The 17482-nt window shown below is 42.9% G+C and overlaps 1 long non-coding RNA gene across 1 annotated transcript; it reads right to left on the reverse strand.

Moving 5' to 3' along the window:
* Positions 1–3997: 3997 nt before the first annotated feature.
* Positions 3998–16946, reverse strand: LOC140684852 (uncharacterized). Its single transcript, XR_012057737.1, has 3 exons — positions 7232–16946; positions 6733–6907; positions 3998–5321 (listed from the first exon to the last, which is right to left on the reverse strand). It is a non-coding gene; the product is annotated as an uncharacterized lncRNA (long non-coding RNA).
* Positions 16947–17482: the final 536 nt, after the last annotated feature.

The raw sequence follows: 17482 nt of genomic DNA on the forward strand, positions 1-17482 counted from the left end.
CCTGGCTGTTCTCTGCATTTTAACAAAAAAAAAAACCCCAAAAAACCAACATAAATTCAAAACTAGACAACATCCAGAAGTATGTCTCCAAATCTCTCAAATCTCTGAGGAAAGACGTGCCCAGTGGGACTTACCCCTACATTATCCTCCAAAGGATTTGAATTCCACAAGAAAATGCACTTGGAGCAGCAGTGAAGTATTTCCTAGATTAGAGCAGATAACACTGAAGTTGAAAACACTGGAGTCAATGGGAACAGGAATGTCCTTAGCAAAGAAAAACATCTGAATAACTGAGCAGCAAGGCTAATAAATCTGGGTTCTCCTGGCTTTGTGTGCCTTGACTGGCCCCTCTGATGCTTCATGAAGGCTCCTGCTGTAGATTCAACCATTGGGAAAGGCATGACTGGAATATTTTTCCCCTGCCTTGCTGCCTATATTCACAAATCAGCATAGGCACATTTTTCCCTTTTTTTTTGTCTTCTGTTAAAATTGGGCAAAAGGATTAAAAGTTACCCAGGGAAGATAAAAATGGACAGAAACAGATTAAGATAATAGTCTCTCCCCTCTAGAAAATGAGAAAATGTGCCAGAAAAAAAGTAATTACTATTCAAGTTAGCTATTTGGAGATATGAGGGCAGAACTCATGCAGGAGTGTCATCCCCTCAGTATTTGGAATTACTTAATCTTGCTGGGAGACAGCAACAAAAATAATAATAATAAAGGCTTGCAGCTAGGGTCAGACCCTAGCAGATATTTGCAAATGTTTTCAAGTGTTTCCAAGGGATAACCCCTGCTCACAGCCAGAACAGATCAACTACTTTCTATATGGTACTGCCTCTGTCATGTTTCTCATGCCCAGGTCTGGCAATGGTGAGCCACAAACCATTTTACTTTTCTTTGTGGATGCCTGAAACTTCTCAAAAAGCAGCAAAACCTATTAGGAACCTGAACAAAAATTTACTTGAATGTGAAATTTGCCTGAACTGCGTTTGTCTGCATTCTCTGCTGTAAGTTCACAATACTCTAAATTCAGAGCACCCTCATACCCACACTCACAGGTTGCTCTGAATCAAACAAAACCTTCCCTTTTCTCTCTGGTGAAAATGGAGAGGCAAAGTAAGATGGCTTGTATAAAGCATTTTATATGCAAGAGAGATTAGAACATTAGTGGCGTAATAAAGTAAATAAGATGGCAATTGACCTGAGACTTGTGGGGTTTACCCCAATTTTTTGTTTATAGTTGAAGGTCATAAGCTATACAAACCTCTATTGATCAGAGTCCTCTTTGTTTAAACAGAACCTACTGTATTTATTTGTGCTGTTCCTCTAAAGTCAAACAAAAGGGGACAGTTTTAAGTAAATCTCTGCATGACACTGCTGCCATGTGGTTCATTCACTCAGTATACAGATGTTTTCAATCTGTACAGTTTGTCTTTCATATCCATATGAGATGAAGCAGGCTTGATTTAGGCTGGGAATGATGCCAAGGAGAGAAGATACATCATTAACCCTTAATAAACGACTCATGAAGCATCCCTGGTTTATTCATTAAAAGGACTCTGTGAAGGATTACCATAACACCTTATGAGTGGTAAGAACCCTTTATTTGTCCGTAATGTTATGCGATGTGTATTTACATTGAAAAAAATGCTTGGTGTGGGAGATCCTCCCCTTTCATTCCCTCGCCCACTAATGTACAGGCTAAAAATAAAGCATCTTCTGAAACTCAGCATTCAGATAACGAACATTGTCAAGAATTAGAAGGACAGAATTGATCTGGGGTTTGCACTGCCATTGCTGCACTGTGAAATCAGGACCCCATGTCCTGGGCATCACACAAATCTTTGCAGAATTGGTTCTCACTCAATACAGGGATGTATTTAATACATAGTCTAGGCATTAATTAAGTATATACTGCATATAAAATAGTGCCTGTTTCTACTTCTTGTTACACCTATGTGGAACTGAGACTGAGCCAACTGAGAGACTTTTGCAAGGTCGCAGGAGAAGGATGTAGCAGAGCCAAGAATCAACCCAAGCTGCCCCAAAATACAGCCCAGGGATTTCCACAACTAGCCCTCCTATATTGTTTCCACTCTTCTTTCCTCAACATCCTTTTTTCCTAACAATTACAGCTCTTGACAAAGAGTAGATGTGTGTTTTGAACAGCACTGGGCTCACACTGGATACAGGAATATTAGAAGCAGCTACTGGCTTGGAAGAAATTGGGGGGAAAAAAGACATTGCTTTTTCTTCAGACAGTTTACAGGGCTAGCATGCTGAGTCTATTCTCCCTGTATTATTCAGCAAACAATCAGTTGCATCACTACAAAGAAGAAACTGCTGATCTACTGCAACTAATAGACAATCTCATTCAATCAGTTTCATCCCTTACTAAAACATGCAAAACCCAGTAGTGAGTTTAAACCCAGTGTGCCAATAGTAACATCCCTCGATTTTAGCAGGGAGGAGTGTGGCTTGGCAAATAATATTTTTTTTTAATTCAACTGAACTAATTTGTTTTTTCCTTCTACTCCAGCTCAGTTTGAAGGCACAAATTCACCACACTGCTTAGTTTAAAGTATTCAGAGTTGAAGGCCACTTCTCAGACTGAAAAGTGTGGGCTGAAAAGCCTGCTCCCTGCTATACAGCCAAGTCCCTATGGATTTTATGGCCAGTCCTGTGCAGTTAGCAGGAGAAAAAGTCTATGAAGTTGGAAGATATTCCACCCCAAATCAGGTTCTGTTTGAAGAAGGGTCTATACATAGCCACATGTATGTTCAATTATTCATTTTCCAGGAGGTGTTTGAGTCAGGGAGAGCAGGCTCAGCACATACCATAAAAACACTCCTGCTCCCTCTTCTCAAGATCTGCACTACAGGTCAAACAAGCTACACTCGGTCATGGGACATTAAGTCCCTGGATCTTGAACTCCAGCTGACTGCCTCACCCAAGATTTTGGGCTAAACAAGCATCTCCCAGCCTGGATGTTAAGTGAAGAAGTCAGCAGGTCAGGCTTCTCTTAACCCCTCTGCCAAGAGAGCTCCTCTCAGGACAGCTTTGAACAGCCCAGACCCTCCCCAGACACTGCTCAGCGAAGAATCACTCAAACACAGCTTTTTTCCACCTCCTTCCCTATGATAAAAACCTACCTCCCCCCTGTGCTAATCCCAGTGCAGGAGACACAGCCCTTTTCTAGCTGACTGGGGGGAATAGCTGAGCTCACAGCTGGCCCAGCCCAGTCCCACACTGCTGTGCACACAGCTGGAGCCCAGCCCAGCCCATTTAACCCCTCCACCACAGCCACAGGTGAGCCCCTGAGCGGGCACAGAGAGAGGGAATGGGGTTGCCCACACTGGGAAAGGCCTGTCAGGCTGACACTGGGCTGGTTAAACCCCTGTCCAGCTGCAGGTGCCCAGCACAGGGTGTGGGGTTTGTGCAGCTCCACGTTCCCTGCCTGGCGTGTCCCCAGCTCTGCTCAGGCTCGTGGCCTCTCTGGGGCATGAGGAATTCTGAATTTGAAGCTGGGTGGGAGCCTCGACCCCTTGGAAAGCCAAAAACCCAAATAGCATAAAACCATAGAATTGTTTGGGTTGGAAGGGACCTTTATGCTCATCTAGTTCCACCTCCTGCCATGGCAGGGACACCTCCTGCTACACCAGGTTTCTCAGGGCCCCATCCAATCTGGCTTTAAACACTTCCAGGGATGGGGCATCCACAATTGATTAAGATCAAAAGTTTTGCAGGACAGTGATGTATGAGAAGTGGAAATAACCCAAACTGAAGGCAGACACTTGAAAACAGGTCTGCAAGGAAGGGCTTTGACCATTGGGCTGTGATAGAAAACAGGACAGTCCCCATCCCCATGTTGGTGTCTTGAAAGGTCTTGAAAGTCTTGGACTCTGCTCTGCTCCTTGGAGGAAGAGTTCTGGGTGTTCCTGCCAGGGAGTGACCAGCATCTGTCTATCAAGTGTTCTCCATGTGAAAATATCTGTCAAAATAGGGAGAATCACAAATGAAGTGAAATACAAATTATTTCCTCCAGGTCCTAAACCAAGACAAAAGAGTAACCAGCCCAGAGCCCAAGTCCTCCTTGCCCCACTCTGTTCCCCAGCTCTCACCACCCCAGCTCTGCAGCCCAGAGTCATATGGAATACACCTTTCTGGAGATATAAACTCCTCTTTAAAAAAATTAGGAAAGGTAGACTGCTTCATCCATGGTACTTTATCAGAGATCTTCTTCAGTGGGACTATTTTAAAATCAATTACTCATTAAATATGGGGCAAGAATGGGGAAGAGAGGGAGCCACAGTTACTGGCCCCTTTTTAGGTTTTAAACCAAACCAGAGACAAGTCAAACTTGGGACAATCCTGGGTAAACCACAAGAGATGGCAGCACTTCTCATCATCCTAAAACAACAACATTTTTCCAAGTTTTTTCAATCAAAAATGCTAGTAAGGCCACCCTGGAATTTGCTACCATTTATTCCTTACCCAAAGCTATTTTTCAACAGAAGTATTGAGTTTACATATTAATACACCACTAAAAACAGGATGAAGAGATTGGAATGTTGGAGTTACTGATTTGTTTGGGATTTTCTAAGAAAAAATAAAATAATTCTGTTCTACCAGTTTTCTTTACTTTTCCCCTCTCTTCCTTTTTCCCATTAAGTGACTGTTTCAAATTAATAGAAAGAGGATGCAGCATTTCTTGGGTTTTATTTTATGGGTTTTCCCAGCATATGGAATCTTTTTAAACATGAGAAGCTGTGGGTAATATGTTATTATATGCATATTTTAAGTTAACCATTCTTTATATCTTTTGCAAAAGAAAAGATTTATCATGTTTATGTCTGAGAAATATGTTTATTTGGAAGATTTACTCCAACTCTACTTACTTCCTATACAGGGATGTTAAATGGAAAACTATACTACCATTTTTTGTAATTAAAATTAGGGTGGAGTAGAACACAATCATTGCTTATTTCTTGTCTAGATCATGGAAGCTTTCTGTAAATCAGACTTGACAGGTTTAAAATGTTGTTTTCTGAGCTTTGTTCCTTTGCCAATAAGTCCATTTTTAGGGTGGTGACAGAAACCCTGACCTCTAATGCCAGTGTGCCCATTGGCCCATCTGAGAGATCACGGGAACCCACATTTCCACAAGTGGTACTAAACTGAAATGCAGCTCTTTGGAGATCAACTGAAGGGACAAGGGGAAGATGTCTAAACCCCAAACTGGCAGAAGGGGATGGCCACGGAGATCTCCAGGTCTCCCAGGAGCTGCTGAGCACTGCTGGAGAACGAGAGTCATGGGTGAGCTGAAAAAAAAAAATAAAAACAGTTAAAATCAAACCCACAGTATGAAAATATGAGGCAAATATGTACATGCCCCCATTAATCTCTTCTTAACACAGATGTTGTGACAGGAGGTGTTACTGGGCTGCCATGGGCATTAACAAACCTCCCTAAAAGCTTCACTAGTGATACCTTACCTATATCCATTGCCAGCCATAGGTAGCATCCTGTGGAAACATTTTCTGAACCCAGAACTTGAGCTGATACTGGGTCCAGCTGAAATACAAGTACACAGTTTACTTTCCTCCTTCCCCACAACCACAGTGCCATAGAAATAGAAATATCATAACTCCCAAAATGGATGTCTCCAAACACAACTAAAAACTTACATTAAACTGACAGAAACAAAAGAGGAAGGCAGTTGTACATAAGAATTGCCTACTGTAAAGAAAATTTCAATTTTTGGCTCAGGAAAGACATTTTAATTACATGGGGGAAATGATATGAAATTGTTACTAAGTGTTAACAGAGGAGGCAGGTTTTTGGATTCAAATTGGCATGACTTTAGGATTTTGTCAGGGTACGTGTTTAGTGTTCCTGTGTGTCAGAACTGGCAAGTCATGCTGAATGTAACATTTATCTCCCCTCTGTGCTGCAATTCCGTGTGGATCTGAGATTTCACCAGAGGGTGACACCAAGCCAATGAGGCAGCCTCTGATACCTGCTCATACAGACTGCCCCTTCCCAAACTGCTCAGCCTTCAGGGAAAATCATAGAATCATAGAATATCCTGAGTTGGAATGGACTCACAAAGATCTTCAACTCCTGGCGCTGCACAGGACAGCCCCAAGAATCACAACATGTGACTGAGAATGTTGTCCAAATGCTCCAAAGATGTAATTCAATCCTGAACTGCTGTAGGAAACAGAGTGATCACATTCCCCAAAGAAAAGTGGTACTGGGGGAAAAGGGGGGAGGTTATATGAACTCCTGAGGTCAATGACAGGTGGCAGAACCAGGAAGGCTGATGTCTGTGGGGGGTGACAGGCAGAGAAGGAGCCGCTGGCATGGAGGTGTCTAAATTCAGCATCTTCTGGGCATCCAGGTGGCCCATGGGAGCTGTGACAAAATAACTGACTCCGATTTAAACCTAGAATTGCTTTACAGACCTTGCTCTGGAGCACTCGCCCAGGAGATAAATGCAAGTGGGTCTAACCAGCAGCTTGGCATTACTGCCCCATTCTGCATGTGCTCTCACAGCACCTTCATTCCACACTGCCACCCCCAACGCCCCCTCCCCACCCAGATGTGCTCAGGAGCTGGGCTCCACGGATGAGAACCTCCACATTTTGCTGTTTCAAAGGCAAACAGAGCTCAGCAGAGGGGCATCACCACACCAGGCTGCAACATCAGGCTCAGGCAATGCAGACATACCCATCTCCTGTTCGATGTGCCCAGCTCAGCCAGCCAAGGACAGAGGAGAGCTGAACAGCCCTCCTGTGGCTTCTTCCTGAGCAGAATGTGTGAGGAGGTGGAAAACACCATGGAAGAGTCAGACCAACCCCATCAGACAAGGCTGTGACTGGCCAGACTGCCATGAATCAAGAGCCTGTAAGAAAGATCAGAGACAAGTTTCTTTTTGTGCCTCACTTCGTATTCACTTGAAGAGTCTTTGTTGCTCAACAGTCTGTACATCCATTTATTTATTTTTTTCCCACAGCTGTCAAACCACATTGATTTTCAGTCATTTTAACCTGGGCAGGATGAGCAAACCTGGTCCCTCAGGTGAAAAGCCAGGCCTGCGAGGAAACAACTCAAATTGGCTGAATTATCCGATTCTTCTAAGACACAAAGAATTTGTTTGCTTTGCTTATGAGAGCTGAGGGAGGGATGGCACAGAAGGCTAAATCCTCAGCATCCCCCTGGTACGTACTTCATGCTCTGCTATCGATGCAGGCAGGAACGTTTCCAGGGCTTAGGACACAGTTGGCAGAGTCTTTTCAGAAAAGGACCTCTACGGAGCGAGCTCGTGTCGGAATTACATCTCAGCCCTAGGGAAGATGGTTTCTTCAGCTCCCCTTCAAGGTCAGTTGTGGGGTAACATATGTTATTCGTCTCTCAGTCTTGCTAACAGAAAATCTGACTGAGCGACATGTGGAAACTGGGAAATGAAAATAAACAGAATGAATAAACACATTTAAAGGGCTTGGGGGGAGATAGAATCCTGACCTGCGTGTAACATCCTTACCAACGGGACAATGCTAAATGAAATTTGGGATTTGCATCTTGATGGGTATGGTAAATTTGAACTCTACACGACTCCAGCACATCTGCTAAGCAAATAGAGACTATTTTATTGCAGATGTGTGGCACAGAGTTGGTGTAAGCTCTGGGAACCTGCAAGCTCATAGCATTTGTGTGCACCATTTTGAAGGTTTTTTGGTCTTTCACTCGGACATTATTCTTAATAATTAATATGGACCAAGGTCTTTCAGAGAAATTAGTATGTTTAAATGAAGCTTCAGCCCTTCTTCAGAGGATGAACTTGTAAAGGCTCTGTGTTCCCAGCTCTGCTTCGCCTCACGCTCCAGCCACACTTTTGTCCTTGCCCAGAGCCAGCCAGGCACAGCTGTGGAGCCCACCCTGAGCCATGGGGAGGGGAGCTGCAGCCTTGACAGCCCAGTGGAAGCCCTCCTCCCTCCCTGCTGATTCCTCTCCAGGATGGCTGGGCACAAGTTTCAGTGCAGCCTCAGTTATTCCTGCTGGGGACCTGCACTTTGTCAGCACAGCCCGGGGACACGTCAGCAAAACCCAGATGTTGTCTCAGGTACCCAGCACCTTAGAATGGCTCTTGTCTGTGCGGAGTGCTAGAATCTGGGAGGTCACAGCTCAAAGTGCTGTATATCCTAGGCTTTCAGAGCTGCTCTTCCCTGCGTGCAGCAGCTGAAACCAGACCCCATGGCAGCGTTGCAGCCCTGCTCACGCAGCTCTCATCTGTACAGTCATGTTTGCCATTCCAGCCTGGTAAAGAGTTCCCTCACTGGCTCACCAATGCTTCAGCACACCCACTTCTTTCCTAAGATTTGGCTAAAGATCAGAGCAGTTTGGTTATAATAGCACTTGGCAGTAAAACTCTACCAAGAAACCTGGCCTGAGCAGCTGAAAGAAGAGCAGCGAAGCGAAGTATGAGAGATGATTAAAGGAGACTGCAGAAGGAAATTTCTGGGCATCCCTTTCAACCACCATACCCTTGGATTTCTATTTTTGCTTAATTTCTCTGTGTAATACTTTTGTTTTCATTCTTCCTTCCCTTCTTCCTTACAATTAACAAGGGAGAGGGATGAAATGTGAAGTCAGGTTACAAATACCTGCCCAAGCCTGTGTGCGTACATGCAGGCACGTGGGCACAGGAGCACTGCCAAAGAGCTAGAGCCAGGCTGGTGAAAAGAAGCAAAACTGAAGATATTGAGGTACAGGGAAGTGGGTGAAAAAGTAGAAAAGTTATCACACCAGTTTCTCTTATCCAGCTTGCATAGCTGCTCCACCAGTGAAAACGTAAAGGTTTTCAGTGCATTGTATTTCTGAGGTATTACAACTAAACTCAGTTACAGAGAATCACACAAATAGGTATTTTAGCATTTTCAGTGGGAGCACTGATGCTGGAACCAAAGAGCTTTTGAGCTAGAAGCAAAACCTAAAGCCTTTGCTTTGGTAATTCATGCAACAGCATAAGACAGGCCTGAGCTTCCCCGGAGGTGAAGGATACTAATGTCAAATCTAGGACAAGGAACTCTTCTTCAGGGAGTCCTGAGGATTGATCAGTGTTACAGGCTTCCCTGAACGAGATTTTGTTTCTGAAGATCCCATGGCTACGGATGTGCTCCCTGAAAAGCAGGTTTTGCAGTACATCTTGCATCACAGGGACAGGTCCTGGACCTACATCAAAGCCTTCACCTTATGAGTCGCAGCAGACATCAAGATGTGCTGCCTGCTCTGATCTGTGCAGCAGCAGCTCTGCCCACGCCAGGCAGGGTAGCACACCTCACACCACCCCAGTGATGCCAGTGGCATCCCAGGAAATAGCCCTGGTTCTAGGCAGGAGGAGGCTCAGCCATCAGTCCAAGCTAGAAAGCAAATCAGGCAGGTTTTCTACCAAATTATTTCTGTGCTTTGTAGGACTGGTCTGCTGCAGCATATTCACATGGAATTCATTAGCACATCCCTTCTGCTAATCCTCACTGGGTTTAACAAAGCAGTATACATTGATTTTTCCTGGCCTCTAAGGAGAGCTGTGTCAAGTCAGAAGCATGTGCTTTGGGACAGGCTGAACCCAGGAAGCCTGGCCCTTGAGACATTAGAGAAATCAGGGTTTTGAATGCTCACTTGGAGCATCCACCACTAATACTCCAAGGAAGCTGTTAGACAGATCCAATATGTGGACCCCAACCACAAAACAATAAAGAGTGGGTTCCAGATTTAAGGACACCCCCCTCACACATGCACCAACAAAATGGCTTTAGAGTTCACCAAACAGGACATGCACCCACTCCACCATCCCATGAATCCCCCAGAAGTGGGAAGTGGCTCTGCAAGTTTGTTGCTGACAGTCTCAGCAGTTGAAAGAGAAAAAGATTCTCCTTCTTCTACCAGCTGTGAAACTGAGCCCCATCCAAACAACTTGGCTCCAAGGCAGCCACCTAATGATTCCCAGGCTTAGGTGAACATCTTTATCCCTCTAAACACCATATGATTTGGGATAGATTCAGTGGTTTTTCTAGACTACCATCACAAATAACCATGAGACACTCCATGAAGATAAAGGTAGGGGCCATCTGCTGCACCCGCAGAGGAACCCAGACCATCAGAGCAATCACAAACACACAGACATCACATATTTAAAGAGCTGGCACTGCAGCACCAGTCACATTATTCAACCACACCAGTGCTGCCAAAACACTCCATGATATCCCATCAGGAGCCTCCCTGTGTACTCCTGTCCTCACCCTGGATCCCCAGGGCTGCTCACACGCATAACAAAACCCTACTGCTGTGGAAACCCATGGGGTGGCAATGGTGGGTGCAGCCCCAGTGGGGCAGGGCAGCCTCGGAGCAGGGAGGTAGGAGAGGAAAGAGATGGCAATCACACCTGGTAGAAGTTTGGGGAAGAAAAGGAAGGACGTGAGCAAGAGGAAGCAGACTTACCTCACCTTTCAGAGCTTGATCAGACTTGCACGGAGATCTGTGTAATTTATTTCACCATCCCTTTTAGATGTTGAGCACCCAGTTGCATCCAGCCCTGAGTGACAGCCAAGAGCGATGTAAAAATGTAGATGTGCAAGTGTGGATATGTGGAACTCTTACACTTTCTGGAAAATTTTATTAATATTACAACCTGGAACTCTGTTCTGCCCTAGTAACCTGGAGATTTTATTCTATACTTAAGATAAATCTCCAAAGCCTATGTGCCCTGTACTGCCAGGTACCATAATTGACAGTGGTGGGGAATCTGTCCACTTTTTATTGATTCTAATATATAATTTTTTATCCAAAACATTGCTTTGGTCATTAAATTTGCACTACAGCATATTTTAGAACAAATCATTTGTGCAGTAAGTCACACTTCCCAATTAGCAAATCTACCCTATATACCTCTTGTTTTTTGTGAACATATTATTCATTATTCAGAATGATCAGGTGCATAATGTGGGATCTAATCCTTTGGCCCACATATCTTACGGGATAGTTGAAGTATAAATAATTTTGATGTCAAATTGTGGCACAGGTATGTTTCTGGTCCATAACTGTATTTTCAAACTCAAGTTCCTGAAGTTGGGCATCTAAGGCTGCATTTAAGCATAAGGAAATTTGTTTGAGAAAAGTGTTATCCATCTACTTTTCTGTCATTTTCAGGAAAGACAAAGCATTTAGGAGAAAGATTTCTAAGAACAATATTTTAAAATTTCCATGCATTTCAGCAGCTCTTCAAATAAAAGATGATTATTGTTATTTCTGCTATCATGAGGTTTTGGTAATCTCATAATATCCATGTCAAGTTATTTTTCATTGCCAGAATTTTCATCTTCAATCTGGGCTAAAAAAAAAAATCATTAAGGTAATAATCACGTGCTCAGCCTGCATGTTCTGATGCATCTGGCCCTGGGAGCCCAGCTTCACACTGTTTGTGTGCTGGTAGATAATCCTGCTCCCAAAAGCTGACTCCCTCTTTATCTTTATGTGATGCTGACCTGCAAAGTTCAAGGCAAGGCCATTGTGTCTTGAGTCTATTTTTATGGTACAAAACACTGGATGGAACTTAATTATTTTTTCCATCTGCCAACCATTTTGACTAATTGAACCCTTTGGAGCCAGGAGTCAAGGTTTCCCAATGTAAGCCAGACCCTGGAACTCAGCATTAACAGAAATGTTGAAAACTCATGAAGGAATTTTTGGTTCTGAGGTTTGGTTCTGTTTTCCAGAGTCTGACCAGGATTCAGAAGAAACCCAAACCCTCTCCTGCATATACATTTCTTAGGTTCTTTCAGTGTCTCAAATGTTCCAGGCACTAAAGATTCCCATTACCAAAACAGAAAAAAGTAAAAAATTGAAGGATTTAACTTAAAGCCACAGTCATATGGAAAGTCCCAGCAAAGGCTCAGAGTTCCATTATTTTGGCAAAAGCAGAGCATGCTTGGGCAGCATTAAAAATGAAGCATAACTTAATGCTGGAGGGTTTCTGATGAGTATTCTGTACTGAAAACCAGATTTTTGACACTTCTGCAGTGCATTTTTAACATGATGTTCACTAGATTTTTTTCCCCTTACAAGGGTAACTACTGTGGCCCATAAATTCCATTCCATGTTCTGTTTGTTTGATAACCCATAACTGCATTTCCAACTCTAAGAACATTTCACCTCTGATTTTTGCTCAGAATGTGAAAATCTGGGATTAGCCACTCTTCCAGCGGTGGGAGATCACCAGGACTGACAGGTTAGAGGTTTTATTTTCCAGCAGTGACTTGTGAGATCCTGTTGAGATCAGTACTGAAGCCCACATGGGTGGCTTGTGCCTCTTGGTTTCAGCTTTGTTTCTGCCTTTAGTTCTTTTCAGAACATGGTCTAATTAAGGTGGCATTTCCATGCTGATGACTCCAGCTTCATTCATCTCAGGCTCCTTCTGCTGCTGCTGTTTCTTTCCCCAGCAGTTCCCCAGCTTGCCACCAACATTAATGATTTGCCACTAGAGGTTCTTCATCCTTTTCATGCCTTTGCAGCGCGGCCACTTGGAAGCAGAAGTCTTAATAGCTTCTACCACCACGTTTGTTCCCTTTGACAGGAAACTCATTTTACAGCATAGCTGTGATACTTTGGAAATGCTCCACAGAAATCAGGGATCTGTCTGAAATTCTACACTGGAGGCAAATGAAAATTTCTAATAGATCTGGGTCTTAGTTCCGCTAATTTCAATGGTTCGTTTCGCTGTTCTGGCAGTCAGGATCCATTAGTGGAACAGAAGGGAAAGCATGTATAATGCATGTACAGCAACCACATTCTAATCTCAAATTTCTTTTTTTCTTTAAAGTTCTTATTTTTTTAAATAAATATCTAATGAGTTACTGACAGTACTTAACAATATCTTATACTAGACACTGTAATACCAAATAAATACTTAATTTCTGCTTTCCTGCAACTTCACTAGGATTACATCATGTCAGATTACTCTAAGTCTGCTTTAACCCAGTTTGAAAACACTAGTTATTCAAAGATCCTTACAATTCTTAATTTCATTCCTTGAAATACCTTTTCTTTTGGTTCCTTTATACAGTTTTTCAAGCCTGTGAAGGCCACTGAGTTGTTAAGTCAGAACAAGCCTGCAAGGGAGGAAGCTGGCAAAGCAGAAATGGTGTTTCAGCTCACAAAGAGCTCCCTCCCTTCCTCTGCCACTGGCCAGCAGCACCTCGTTCTGCTGGGCAGGGAGATCACAGAGTCACAGAATGGTTTGGGTCTCATGGGACCTTAGAGATCATCCAACTCCATCCCCCTGCCAGGGGCAGGGGTTCCACCCACCAGCTCAGGTTGCTCAGGGATCCATCCCACCTGTGCCTATTTCAGCCTTTGGACAGTTTGATGTGGTAGCAAACACACCAATGGTCTTTGTGATGTATAAAAGCATCTAAGGAGAATATGAATTCAATTCTTACCACGAGATAGCATGTGGTTTTGATCTATTGGTCTGCTTGTAGATCAGGACCACTGAGTTAGAAGAGAGGTGTGCATTGCCTTCCTCCACCCAGAGAAGTCATTAACATATGCTCCCTACCATGAATTAAATTAGTTTAGATTCTCCTGACGATGCAAATAAACTCATGGAGCTCTGCTCTATAGGGCTGCAAACTAACCCATTCGAAAAGACTTTTGCAGCTTTTGTTCATCATTTCATATGATAAACAGCTACCTCCCCAAATTATCAGGAAAATAAATTTTAACCATTCAGCAAATAACAAAAATTGTGTTTTAATGATAAACAAAAAGTCACAAAGCTCAGCATATTTTGCTGAGAACATTAATGAGGGAAGATGGTGAGACCTGTAAATTTACCTTCCCTTTTGTTAACACTCTTTTCCATCTGCAATCTTATATAAATGTAAGAGAGTAACATCTAGATTTTGATGCTTATTGTCTTTCAATTGATGCCTGATCTGGTGTTGAAGTCTTCTAAAAAGCTGAAATGGCTGAGTTCCTAATCCCACTATGTTTCTTTGCAAATCAGCACCATAATGATGACATTAATTATTGTTGCCTTTGACTTTCCTTCCTTTATAAATATCAGCTTAAAACCCAGCTATTAAAATAGCCTTCCTGTGGTAGGAAGCACCTTATCTTGTACTTTTGTGTCCCTGTAACATCTGCCTATGGTACTCTGAACTTTGCTGCTGCTCCCAATTAAAAGCAGAACAAAAAACCCCAAATAAAGTTGATAATACTTTGTTGAAAAAGGACTTTAAACAATATCCTGCTTGTTGGAGAAAACCCAACACGAAGTGTTCCTTTGGTGTAGGAAATAGGATGCAGTCTTGGGACACAATAAAGCCCACCAAGTGCCCTTCCCTTACCTCTGCCTTCTGATCCCATCCCTGTGCTCCATGGGATTTCCAAAGCTCACAGCACTTGTTTTCTGTGTGGTTATCCAAATAGGAGATACTGCTATCTCCTCAATTTCCAAAAATTTCTGGCTATCTGTAAGGTCATATTTTGCAGTGTGCATTTGGAAGTACTCTCTCATCCTTTTGCACTCTTAAAATGTATTTTAAGTGGCTTAGTTGTAAAAATCTTTAGTGTCTTCCGCTCAAGAGCTTTAAAACTGTTTGTTTGGTTGATTCTGTGAATGAGATTTGGGAATTTCTTTGTCTTGGGTATGTGTTTCAGACCTATAGCAGACCTGTCTGAATTCAGCTGTTACCCTGGTTTAACTGACTGAACAGTTTTACACAACCCTCTCCCAGGCACCAAAACCCAAACCATCAAGAACATGGGATTTATGCAAGCTAGTATCCAAACTGTAGCTAGTCTAAAAATACACACTTGAGAGAAAAGCACAAGATAGTGATTCCTTTGGGCTTGAATTTAGCCAAAATTATATTGTTTGTGACTGCAGAGTTCATTTTGCCTGAACCAGCAGTGCTCATGCTGACAGCAGGCTCCCTGTGAACCCTCTCACACCAACCTGGGAGATGTGAGTCCTGTCAGGCTCCTGCTGCCTGAATATTGGAACACTGAGCCCCAAACTGCCTAATGGTAGAAGATAATGACCAGGCTGATGCAGAGACAAACAAGACAAGATACCACCATAAAGTCTCTGGAAACAAGTCAGCAGGCAGGGGGAACATGCTTCACTCACATTCTCACGTTTAACTGTGGCCAGTTGGCTGTTAGTGGCATTTTGTGCAGGCAAAAACGCAACAAAAAGAGAGCATGAGCACAGGCAGGGTCAGTGCTGCTGAGTGAGGAGCTGCAGAGCAAGTCACAGGATCTGCACTGGCCCCAGACACAGCAGTGGGAGTTTTCCCAGAGAAGCTCCTGCTGGAGAAGACACTGCAGAGCTAGATGGTGGGATGGACGTTTTTCATCTCAAAATGGGTGTTGGCTCCTGTCGAAAGGGTGTCTCAATCTCTCCCCAACAAAGCCATTGCCAGTACTTCTCCAGAACTTGGCATGATTATCTGTCTCCTTTCCAGAGAAAACTGCTGCCCTGTCTCCACCCTTCCATGTGATAGGGAGGCTTAGCAACCACATGTAGACCTCAGTGAGGTGAAGAGCTCTGTCCAGTATCTAAATAAGGGAAAATATAAAGGTCCTTTGTCAAGCTACTGCAGACACAGGACGTGAAATGCCTAAATGCACTGTTAAAAAACTTTTAAAAGAGGAAGCAGAAAGCATCTCTAAGCTTTTTCAGATTTTATATAAAGAATGGTTCATTTGAATGTGATTTATAAAAAATCCCTTAAAGGTTTATCTGAAAACTCGTGGGGTTAATTACTGCTTGAAAGCATTGGTTCAGATGTCCAGTCTTCAGTGGGAAAATGATCAGACCCCATTGAAGGGCAATCAGGAGTCCTATTCAGAAAGGATTATCAGGAACAGAGTCATTTCTGTCTGAATTTCAGACTTTTGCACACTGACCTCAGAAAAATCCTGGCAAGTGTTTTTACAATTAGTATATTCACAAAAATCTTCAAAAGGATTTTTTTTTCAAACTCCTCAGTTATTTGCAAATAGATGACATTTAGCTGCATATCACTAAAATTCATAATCCTCTTAAAAACATGTGGTCTTTATTTGGCACTGTTTGTTTCCATTTGATGCAATTCTGTGACTCTGTATCAGATAATTGCATATTTCATTTGCCTTGAATATTGAACTGAGGTCTGAATGTTCTTCTCCCAGCCCAATTACTCCAGACTAATGAACAGCAAGCCAGAATTCGGGGCTGGAAAACCAAAATCAGGGAGAACAATAATCAATGGACACTTCTATATATTTTTTTCAAGAACATGCAATGGTCAGTGCTAAGCTGAAATTTTATTTGCTTATACAATTGTCCCACTTGGAACTCCCCATTTGGAGCTAACTTCAGAAAATGTTTCATCCAACTATTGAGTGGTACCTTCATCACTTATTACATCTTTCATTTTACACCCACAATTAATATTACTCACAAATGAAAACCCTCAGTTGCCTGTCTGCATCCTTTATCCACTTGATTGATAGCTGATGCAACTATTTTGGAGCGCAAAAGAGCGTCTGCTCTTTTATTCGGAGGCTACTTTAACTCTGTAATTAGGCTTTTAACTCTGTGTGATGCAGAAATGATCTTCCAGCATGCTCTATCTCCACATTCTTTCCTAATATATGATGATCAACCTTGGACCACCTAAAGAAGTGAGAAGCTACCACTTTTATGTTCTGCTGGGAAAGAAATACTGAAAATAATTTTAATTAAAGGAAAATGTAATGGGACAGTGAACTCACTGGCACAGTAAATGCACACCTGCCTCAGTATCAAAATTAGAATAGATACCAAAACGTCTCAACACTTCAGTTAGCATGTAAAGACATCTTTTCAAACACCCAGCTGTGAGAACTGTCTCTCAAATGAAATGGATTCCTTCAGATAATTCTACAAGCATTCCTACTCTACCTGGAGAAGTGCATCTTGACTTCTTTCTCAAAAAAAATCAGTATGTATCAATGTTCAAGACATGGGAAAAAATAAAAATCTCAACATACTCATGTTCTTCTCAGAAAACAACCAGTCCTACAACACATGCCTAAATTAGAGATGAGCCTCTGCACTTCACTGAATGAGGAGGGGTATTGGCATGTATTTACACCCTTCCTGAATGGGGGAAAGAGGAAACTATGTGGAGCATGGTACCACTTATGGTCCTCTTGCATAAATGGGAATTAGCCAGCAGAAAGTTACTGAAAAACCTCCCTGCTACAGACGCACGTCCGCGACAGCTCGCACGCGGAACGCTCGCTCCACGTAAACAGGAAGCCAGGTCTGCTTTGTCATAAGGGAAATCTCTTCTGTGCCAGTCATCCCTTCCATGACAAAACAAAAATTTCAAGCTGGGACACCTGAGTGGAATCAGCTGTCATGGCCTGACTTTAAAATCAGGAAAAT

Source organism: Taeniopygia guttata, chromosome 11 (assembly GCF_048771995.1).
Source record: "Taeniopygia guttata chromosome 11, bTaeGut7.mat, whole genome shotgun sequence".
In the NCBI taxonomy this organism is placed as follows: domain Eukaryota; kingdom Metazoa; phylum Chordata; class Aves; order Passeriformes; family Estrildidae; genus Taeniopygia; species Taeniopygia guttata.